Genomic DNA, 9,810 nt, shown 5'->3' on the forward strand with positions numbered 1-9,810 from the left:
TCTGCCTGTGAATTATGAGTGCCTGGGAGGCACACTGCCAATAGAATGATGTGGTTCTGCATATACCCCAGTTCCATACATTGACCACTTATATACATAAAGGGACAGAATGTGCACAGCCCTGCTCATTTATATAGAAAATAGTAATTATGTTGTCCAATATTAACAGGATGTGCTGGAATTGTATGAAATTGTAGGAATGTTTTACAAGCCTCTTATGCTGTTCTCAGTTCCAGAAGATTTATGTACATTCTGGCTTCCCACGGGGTCCAAGTACTTTCTGTTGTGTGATTGTCCATGGGGACTCCTGAGCCTGTAGGGAACCATCTACAATTATCATCTTGTCAGGTGTGGTGGATAGAAATGGAACTCCCTTGCACATACATCCAGAATTGATTTTTTTTAGATCAAATAAAATTTGATAAATCGAATTCAACCAGCTGTACTCCTTCACAGTTTTACTGTGTGAATATTTTTAGCCTCTTAGCTGTCACTTACCTGAAGCATTTAGCAGATATGGTGACTAGGGAGCATCTTTAATAGAAAGGGGAGATGTATTGGTTTTGTTGGCTCCCACCCACTAGAACCCAAAATCCATCCCAATTTCAGGTTGGTTTGTGGTTGTGGTTGAATCTTTCACAGTTTTAATCTATACTTCATAGTAGTTCAAATCAGGGATGCCAAAATCTTTTGGCTATGATAAATCACAGCGACCCTTGTCTTGGGAGCAAAGTTCTTTATTTAGTAGAATAAAGTGTTTTTTGTTTATAAGTAGGGTATTTATAATGGACTTGAATGGAGCTGGGAACCAAATTCCAGTGGATTTATACAAAGGATAGCCATGTCCTCAAAAGTCTTGAACCAACATCATAGTAGTTGAATGGAGTTTTGCCTCTGACATCAAAGCACGATAAAGCCTCTAAAGAGAGTGGAACAAAACATTGTATTGATCATACAAAAACTTTGAGATGGCCAAGTAAAAGGTGTTATGTTTTAATCAGTCAGGTCCTTAAATGAAGAAAAACAGAATATGAACCTCCATAAATGCTGAAAGCAGCTATCTCCTTGCATCCAAAAATATCTGATTTCTGGACTCTTGCATTCAAAAATATCTGATTTCTGGACTCTTCCAGGGGCAGCAGGTATAGCAGCCTCCCCTGGCTCAGCCACTGCTGCTGGACCCCGGTTGCAGATTTGGCGGGGGAAATTTTTGCTTTTTATTCTGCCCCATGTGGACTTTGGGCCAGCTGAGGAGGCGGTATGTGTTACTAGTTGGCAGCCGGTGTCAAGTGGAGTGCCCCAGGGGTCGGTCCTGGGGCCCGTTTTGTTCAATATCTTCATAAATGATCTGGAGGATAGTGTGGATTGCACTCTCAGCAAATTTGCGGATGATACTAAACTGGGAGGAGTGGTAGATACGCTGGAGGGGAGGGATAGGATACAGAAGGACCTAGACAAATTGGAAGATTGGGCCAAAAGAAATCTAATGAGGTTCAATAAGGATAAGTGCAGGGTCCTGCACTTAGGATGGAAGAATCCAATGCACCGCTACAGACTAGGGACCGAATGGCTCGGCAGCAGTTCTGCGGAAAAGGACCTAGGGGTGACAGTGGATGAGAAGCTGGATATGAGTCAGCAGTGTGCCCTTGTTGCCAAGAAGGCCAATGCCATTTTGGGATGTATAAGTAGGGGCATAGCGAGCAGATCGAGGGACGTGATCGTTCCCCTCTATTCGACACTGGTGAGGCCTCATCTGGAGTACTGTGTCCAGTTTTGGGCCCCACACTACAAGAAGGATGTGGATAAATTGGAAAGAGTACAGCGAAGGGCAACAAAAATGATTAGGGGTCTAGAGCACATGACTTATGAGGAGAGGCTGAGGGAGCTGGGATTGTTTAGTCTGCAGAAGAGAAGAATGAGGGGGGATTTGATAGCTGCTTTCAACTACCTGAAAGGGGGTTTCAAAGAGGATGGCTCTAGACTGTTCTCAATGGTAGCAGATGACAGAACGAGGAGTAATGGTCTCAAGTTGCAATGGGGGAGGTTTAGATTGGATATTAGGAAAAACTTTTTCACTAAGAGGGTGGTGAAACACTGGAATGCGTTACCTAGGGAGGTGGTGGAATCTCCTTCCTTAGAGGTTTTTAAGGTCAGGCTTGACAAAGCCCTGGCTAGGATGATTTAACTGGGACTTGGTCCTGCTTTGAGCAGGGGGTTGGACTAGATGACCTTCTGGGGTCCCTTCCAACCCTGATATTCTATGATTCTATGATTCTATGATTCTACTCAGCCTCCTGGGATCATCAGTAATCTCCCTGGACTCCAGAAAGCTGAGGCTTTGTCTACACTTGCAAGTGTAAGACAAAACTTGTGTTGTTCAGAGGTGTTAAAAAAAACACTTTCCCGAAAGACTAAAGTTTTGCCTATGACAAGCACCGGTGTGAACAGCGCTTTGTTAGCAGCAGCGCTTTCCTGCTGACAAAGCTAATGCTGCTCATTGGGGATGGAAGTTTTCTGTCGGCAGGAGAGCTCTCTCCTGTCGACAAACAATGACTACACTGTAGTGGCACAGCCATGTTGCTAAAAGCTGACTAGTGTAGACATAGCCTGAGTAACACAAACTGCCTCCTCAGTCACCCTGGAACCTGCATGGGGCATATCAAAAGCTCAGGTTCTTCTTCTGGAAAAGAGAAGAGCTTTTGAATTTTTCCTCAGGGCAGCTTGGGGTCTGCGGAGGGAAGGTGCAGCTGCAGCGGCTCCGGCTGGCCTGGGGCTCCTTCGGGCAAGGTGAGGGGGGAAGGGGAGAGATCAGGGCTCCGGCTGGCCTGGGGCTCCTCTGGCTGAGGGGCTGTGGGGGAGGGAATGGGCAGAGCTGGGGGCTAGCCTTCCTGAAGTGGGGTTCCACCTGCCACCCATGGACTCTTCAAATTACTGTTGAACATGAATTTAGTTTTGGCAGATAAATTCATGTTAATTATTACAAAGTTTATTGAACAGATATTTATAGATAACAGATAACTTAATGCACCTTCCATGACTTTGTGCAAATGAGACTAACTAATAAAAGAAATGTGCAAATGTGAATATCACTTAATCAACAGTTTAATAAATACTTACAAACCAGCCAAAATCAGATTTGTCTTCAGGATACTAATGTACAACAATGTTGGATCTTCACTGTTAAAACAAAATGTTCTAGAGTTCTTTGTTTTAGAGCCATATCTAAATCGATGTGTATTCATTTACATTGAAGTCTCTTGGACTTTGGAATACAAAATAATAATCACACCCATCTTTATAGTTCAGTAAGCTCCTTCATCTTTTAAGGCTTCATCTACTGATAACCATCGAGATTCTTAAAGCTAAAAGGGACCATTCTTCCACAGGATGTTCACTGAAGGATGGCCCACAGCAAAGTGACATATGTAAGTGAGGGTGGGAAGCAGGGGTTGTTCAGATTGTAACCAGAACACTTTTCCCAAATTTAAAGATGGTGGCCTAAATTCCTCCCAAAACTGACCTAAGAGCACCCAGTCCTATACTTCAGCTGCAAACCCTTCCTCCATGAAAAAAATGATTCTGTTATAGAGACTATCAAGTGGGCTGTTGACTCCGTCTGCTACCATGTTCTGGGCTACCCCATTACCAACCGTATACTGTTCAAACTGCTATTAATGGAGGATGAATATGACTCACTGCACAATCCTTTTGCATTTGGTCCTAGAGTTCTACACAGATGTGTAGTCATGTTACATATAACACTAGTGGAAGCTGCTCAGATACTATGGTGATGAGCATAGTATAAAAACTAGGGCTGTCAAGCAATTAAAAAAATTAATTGTGATTAATCGCGCGGTTAAAAAAATTAATCACAATTAACCATGTGATTAATTGTAGTGTTAAACAATAATTAAATACCATTTATTTAAATATTTGTGGATGTTTTCTACATTTTAACTATATTGATTTCAATTATAACACAAAATACAAAGTGTACAGTGCTCACTTTATATTTATTTTGATTACAAATATTTGCACTGTAAAAAACAAAAGAAATAGTATTTTTCAATTCACCTAATACAAGTACTGTAGGGCAATCTCTTTATCATGAAAGTTGAACTTACAAATGTAGAATTACATACAAAAAATAACTGCATTCAAAAATAAAACAATGTAAAACTTTGGAGCCTAAAAGTCCACTCAGTCCTGATTTTTTGTTTAGCCAATCACTCAGACAAGCAAGTTTGTTTACATTTGCAGGAGATAATGCTGCCCGCTTCTTGTTTACAATGTCACCTGAAAATGAGAACAGGTTTTCTCATGGCAGTGTTGTAGCCGGCGTCGCAAGATATTTACATGCCAGATGCGCTAAAGATTCATATATCCCTTCATACTTCAACTACCATTCCAGAGGACATGCCTCCATGCTGATGACGAGTTTTGCTCGATAACAATCCAAAGCAGTGTGGACTGACACATGTTCATTTTCATTATCTGAGACAGATGCCACCAGCAGACGGCTGATTTTCATTTTTTGGTGGTTCAGGTTATGTAGTTTCGAATCGGAGCATTGCTCTTTTAAGACTTCTGAAAGCATGCTCCACACCTCATCCCTCTCAGATTCCTAAACCTTGAGTCGACTGCTATAGCTATCTTCAGAAATCTCATATTGCTACCTTCTTTGCATTTTGTCAAATCTGCAGTGAAAGTGTTCTTAAAATGAACATGTGCTAAGTCACCATCTGAGACTGCTATAACATGAAATATATGGCAGAAAGTGAGTAAGATAGAGCCAGAGACATACAATTCTCCCCCAAGGAGTTCAGTCAAAAATTTAATTAACACATTTTTTTTTAACAAGCAGCATCAGCTTGGAAGCATGTCCTCTGGAATGGTGGCTGAGGCATGAAGAGACATACAAATGTTTAGCATATCTGGCACATAAATACCTTGCAATGCCAGCTACAAAAATGCCATGCGAACACCTGTTCTTACTTTTTTCTGGTGACATTGTAAATAAGAAGTGGGCAGCAGAATCCCCTGCAAATGTAAACAAACTTGTTTGTCTTAGTGATTGGCAGAACGAGAAGTAAGACTGAGTGGACTTGTAGGCTCTAAAGTTTTGCATTGTTTTATTTTTGAGTGCAGTTATGTAACAAAAAAAATCTACATTTGGAAGTTGCACTTTCAAGATAAAAAGATTGCACTACAGTACTAGTATGAGGTGAATTGAAAAATACTGTTTCTTTTGTTTATTTTTCCACTGCAAATATTTGCAATAAAAATAATAATATAAAGTGAGCATTGTACACTTTGCATTCTGTGTTGTAATAGAAATAAATATATTTGAAAATGTAGAAAAACATCCAAAATATTTAATAAATTTCATTTGGTATTCTATTGTTTAACAGTGCAATTAAATCTGGGATTAATCACGATTAATTTTTTTATCAGAAATAATTTTTTGAGTTAATCACGTCAGTTAACTGCGATTAATCAGCAGCCCTAATAAAAAACCTATGTAGAATAGAATTTCCTTCCAAGTGCACTGGCAGCCAGTGAAGGACCATGCCAAGGTAGACTTTTCACTTCTGCACAATGCCTTTCCTATGAGGGAGTTACGAGAATACGTCATCCCTGGGGAAGCCAAGAAAGGGTTAACTAAGGTTCTCTACAAAAGCTCACAGCTAGCTGGTCCTATTGTGAAGATCTGCAAAGCAGTAGGATGGGATTAGCTGTAAAGCAGATCAATCACCCTTTCCAATCTCCTTCGAAAGGGTGGTGGGGAGGTGAAGGATGTTTCTGGGCTAGGATCCATGACATGGTGCAATCAACTCACTGTCCTGGAGCACCTGCCTCATAATGAGACCCAGTATTGCAGTGCTTCTGCTTCCTCTCATTGTCATATTTAGTAAGTATCAATTTAAGGTAGTAAGAAAATCTCTCTAAATTACAATATAATAGCTAGGCACCAAAGATGTTTCAAAAGAAAGGAAAATGAATTAGCTCAAATTTTAAAATGTCTACCATTTGTTTGGAAGGTACCCTAATATATATATAAAGTATTTCTGAAGTGCAGTCAAAAAGAACTAAAATTAGATTTGTTTCAATACATTACCCTATCATTTGTACCAGATACATTATGATCCTAAAAGAACATTGTTATAAAAGTTATAGACCTATATAAGTCCTCTTTCTATTCTTTCTGATCTTTAATTCTGGCTACATTTGACTGAACTGCAGCCATTTCTTCATCCACCCTCCTTGATGGTGTCAGGGGATGGAGGTATCTGAAATTCCTTTGGCCATATGTAATCAGATAAGGTATTAAATTTGCATCAGTAGTAGCCAAAAATGATTATTAACCATCTTGTTTCTCCAAAGCGGCTGGGGCTGGAAGTGATGTCTTGGTATTTCTAGTTCATTTCTACAGAGTACATAGTCTACATTTACAAAAGTAAACCTGACTTCCTGTAATTAATATTACAGACTTGCACTAGCATACAATCATGCATGGAAGGAGTATTCCTCACATAGTCTCACACTGGTCAGCTCTGTGGCTAACAGCCCATATATTTTGTATCATAATGACAAAATTATATTCCATATCTTAAAGTTGTTGGATTGTTTTCACTCTGAATTCACTATTAAAGCTATGAAAACAGCATCTGGATTTTAAATATCACTTTTCCAATGCCTTATGATCAATATTCTCAATGTTTTTTCTGCTGATTGTAAGAAATTGTACTTGCTTCCATACCTAACCATTTTTTCTTTTAATGTCAATGTATAATCTCATTTACAGTGTATGTTCTTTTCCTTGTTGTATTTCTCTGTCTGAGTTAATATACTAATTTTATTAGCAAAATGTTAATGTGGGCAATAGCTTTCTGTAACAATTTAGATTAACCTGGTTAGATCATACTTAAAATGTAGAACCATCTTGTCAACTGAAAATGACTGAATATGTCCACATTCTTTACAGTAAGTGTAATAGATGAATGTTCAAGTGAATAAGTATAAATCCTAAGATTTGGCAGCTATTGTAACAGTTCTTGTTATTGTTTAGACTCCCCACCCCAGAGACTTGTGCTTAATTATATCCTGCTTAGGCCTTAAGTGTGCATGAGTTCTGGACTTAGCTGGAGACGGAAAAGACCATCAACTTTCTCCTTTGCCAAAGTCACCCAGTGAGCACTTATATGATGGCGTCATTATTGTCTCTAGCCATTTGTCAACACCTCAAATTCACCTTTTTATTTGGCAATGTGTGCATCTAACTAGCAGGGTCAATACAGGTCAGGACTGAAACACTGTGACAGAGTTACAAGGATTGTACAGCATCTGCCAGCACTATACCTTGCTTTAGCCAGTGCTATTATTTTTTTGCTTTCAACAAGCACTAAATCACCAAGAACATTTGTATGAAACGAGAAAAAAATAAATGTTTAACTTTTAAACATTTACTATAGAGTTCTAGGTAGATAGAAGATTTCACACAATAATCACCAAATCCACAGCTGGAGTTAATTATCAGATTAATGCCAGTTGAGGTGGAGCCACTGTACCAGAAATTAGATACTAACTTGAGTTTTTGGTGGAGCAATAACTAATAGTCAGCAGGGCTAGAATTATTGTGCTTTGAAAACATTTTCTCAACCAGGTTCTCAGGCCTTGACTTGACTCACATTTTTCTCCATATGGTTTGGCCTTTTTACATATTAAGCCAGCTCTGCTGGACATGTACATTATCTAAATGACCTCGTTCTCACATACTTCTTTATATTTCTCAGAATTTGAGGAATGACATTTTGGATCATTTGGTTAGGATGAAATGAAGTAGATGCTTAGGTCCTGAAGAGTTGGAAAGTCATTTGTTGATGCTGGCTACACTTACTATCTATTTTCCTTATATATATTTTTCCTTTCCAATATACCATTACAAAATGGAATATTCCCTAAAGCTTGGAAATTGGCAATGCACGGTATTGCAGTCTATAAGTCTAATGTCACTCTAGACTGTAATATGACCAAACACTACCTCTTTTCTAACCATTTATTACAAATAATGGAGGGCACTGAATTATCCATTGTGAAATATGCACACATGACAACTGTGAACAGATTTCTCCCTTCTTTTGGGGCCACATCCTGCACTGTGGTGTTAAGGAAAGGCTAAGGAGCCTCTTTCCATACCTGCAATGTGGCTTATGCAACAACAATAAGGCCAGATTTGGAAGAGCTATAGGAAAGCACTCTGTCCTTGGTGTGTAAGCTGTTGGGGGCAGCACCCATGTGCTGGGAGAAAACAGAGATTCCTTTTAACAGATCAGGGAAGTATATGTGACCGCATGTTCACCCCACATTTCCCTGAGAGATTCTGCTTTATATCACTGAGAGGACTCATGGACTAGATGTACAATCGGCAGTACTCCACTCCATTATTCCATATGCTAAAGACAGGGTTTTCCACATAGATGGATAATAGCAATAATGGATCTTTTCCCCATTCTACAGGCATGGCCAAACCACTGCTCGCAAGCCACATGTGGCTCTTTTACAGTTAAATTGCAGCTTGCAGAGAAATTACAGTCCAACAGACTTTGCAGCTAGAATTAGTAACAACACTCGGGGCTTAAATTCTCTTGAGCTATTTCCTGGAGACCCCCATTCTTCCCCAATTCTCTGCCTACCAGACTGGGGGGGGGATATTGGGGTTTTTGCCCTGTGGGGAGGGGGGTCTTGAGGCTTCACCCTTGCAGGAGGCACCAGGCCTCAGTAGGTGAAGAAGTCCTGAGCCCAAGTGCCCCCTCCCCTGGGGCTGAAGCCCCTTGTCACCATGCCTCAGTGGGTCACAACTGAGAATACCATGTTCAGGACAAACTGCTAAGAAATAGAGCAGACACACCTAAAAACTTGTGGTTATTCTTCCGTAAGATATACCAAACCAGCAACAAAAGTAAGCTTCTGTCTCACCACACTGGCTAACAAGAAGTCAGAAATGCAGCCTCCTTAGGTATTCCAGTTCTGGATTCAACACCCAGACACTAGACTTAATGATGAGTGGTTATTTAAAACCAATTTAATCAAACAAAGGATTCTTCTGATCCCAAAAGAACCACCCACATACTCAGGTCAATATATAGCTCAGATCTTACCCAATAATCACGCTGCTGTCAATACTTTAGTATCTAATATCTAAATGTTTATAAGAGAAAAGAAAGAGCTCAGAGTTTAAATTGGTTAAAAGAATCGAATACATACAATAATTGCAAAGCACTTGGATCAGGCTTGAAGCATGGCATAAACTGCTGGCTTAAATCAAGTCTCTGGTTGCTTCCAAATGATTGGAAGGTTCTCAGTCCCTTGATTAGAATGCTCCCATTAGTATAAGTCCATAGTCCAGAGAACATAGCAGGAAAGAGGTTAAATGGAAATGTTTCCAGCTTTTATAGCTTCTCCCACATAGAGGGAAACTTATTGCTCCAAGCAGAGCCCTCAGCACAGTTTGTGGAAAAGTACAGACACACAAGATGGAGTTCAGTACCACATGATCTAGTCACATGCCCTTCCATGCTTCAGTGGTCATAGTAGGGGCCACTACCCATATTAAAGAATATAAGAACATAAGAACAGGCATACTGGGTCAGACTAAAGGTCCATCTAGCCCAGTACCCTGTCTTCCGACAGTGGCCAATGCCAGGTGCCCCAGTGGGAATGTACAGAACAGGTAATCATCAAGTGATCCATCCTGTCGCCCATTCCCAGCTTCTGGTAAACAGAGGCCAGGGATATCATCCTTGCTCATCC

The sequence above is a fragment of the Dermochelys coriacea genome, chromosome 2, assembly GCF_009764565.3.
Source record: "Dermochelys coriacea isolate rDerCor1 chromosome 2, rDerCor1.pri.v4, whole genome shotgun sequence".
NCBI lineage: Eukaryota > Metazoa > Chordata > Testudines > Dermochelyidae > Dermochelys > Dermochelys coriacea.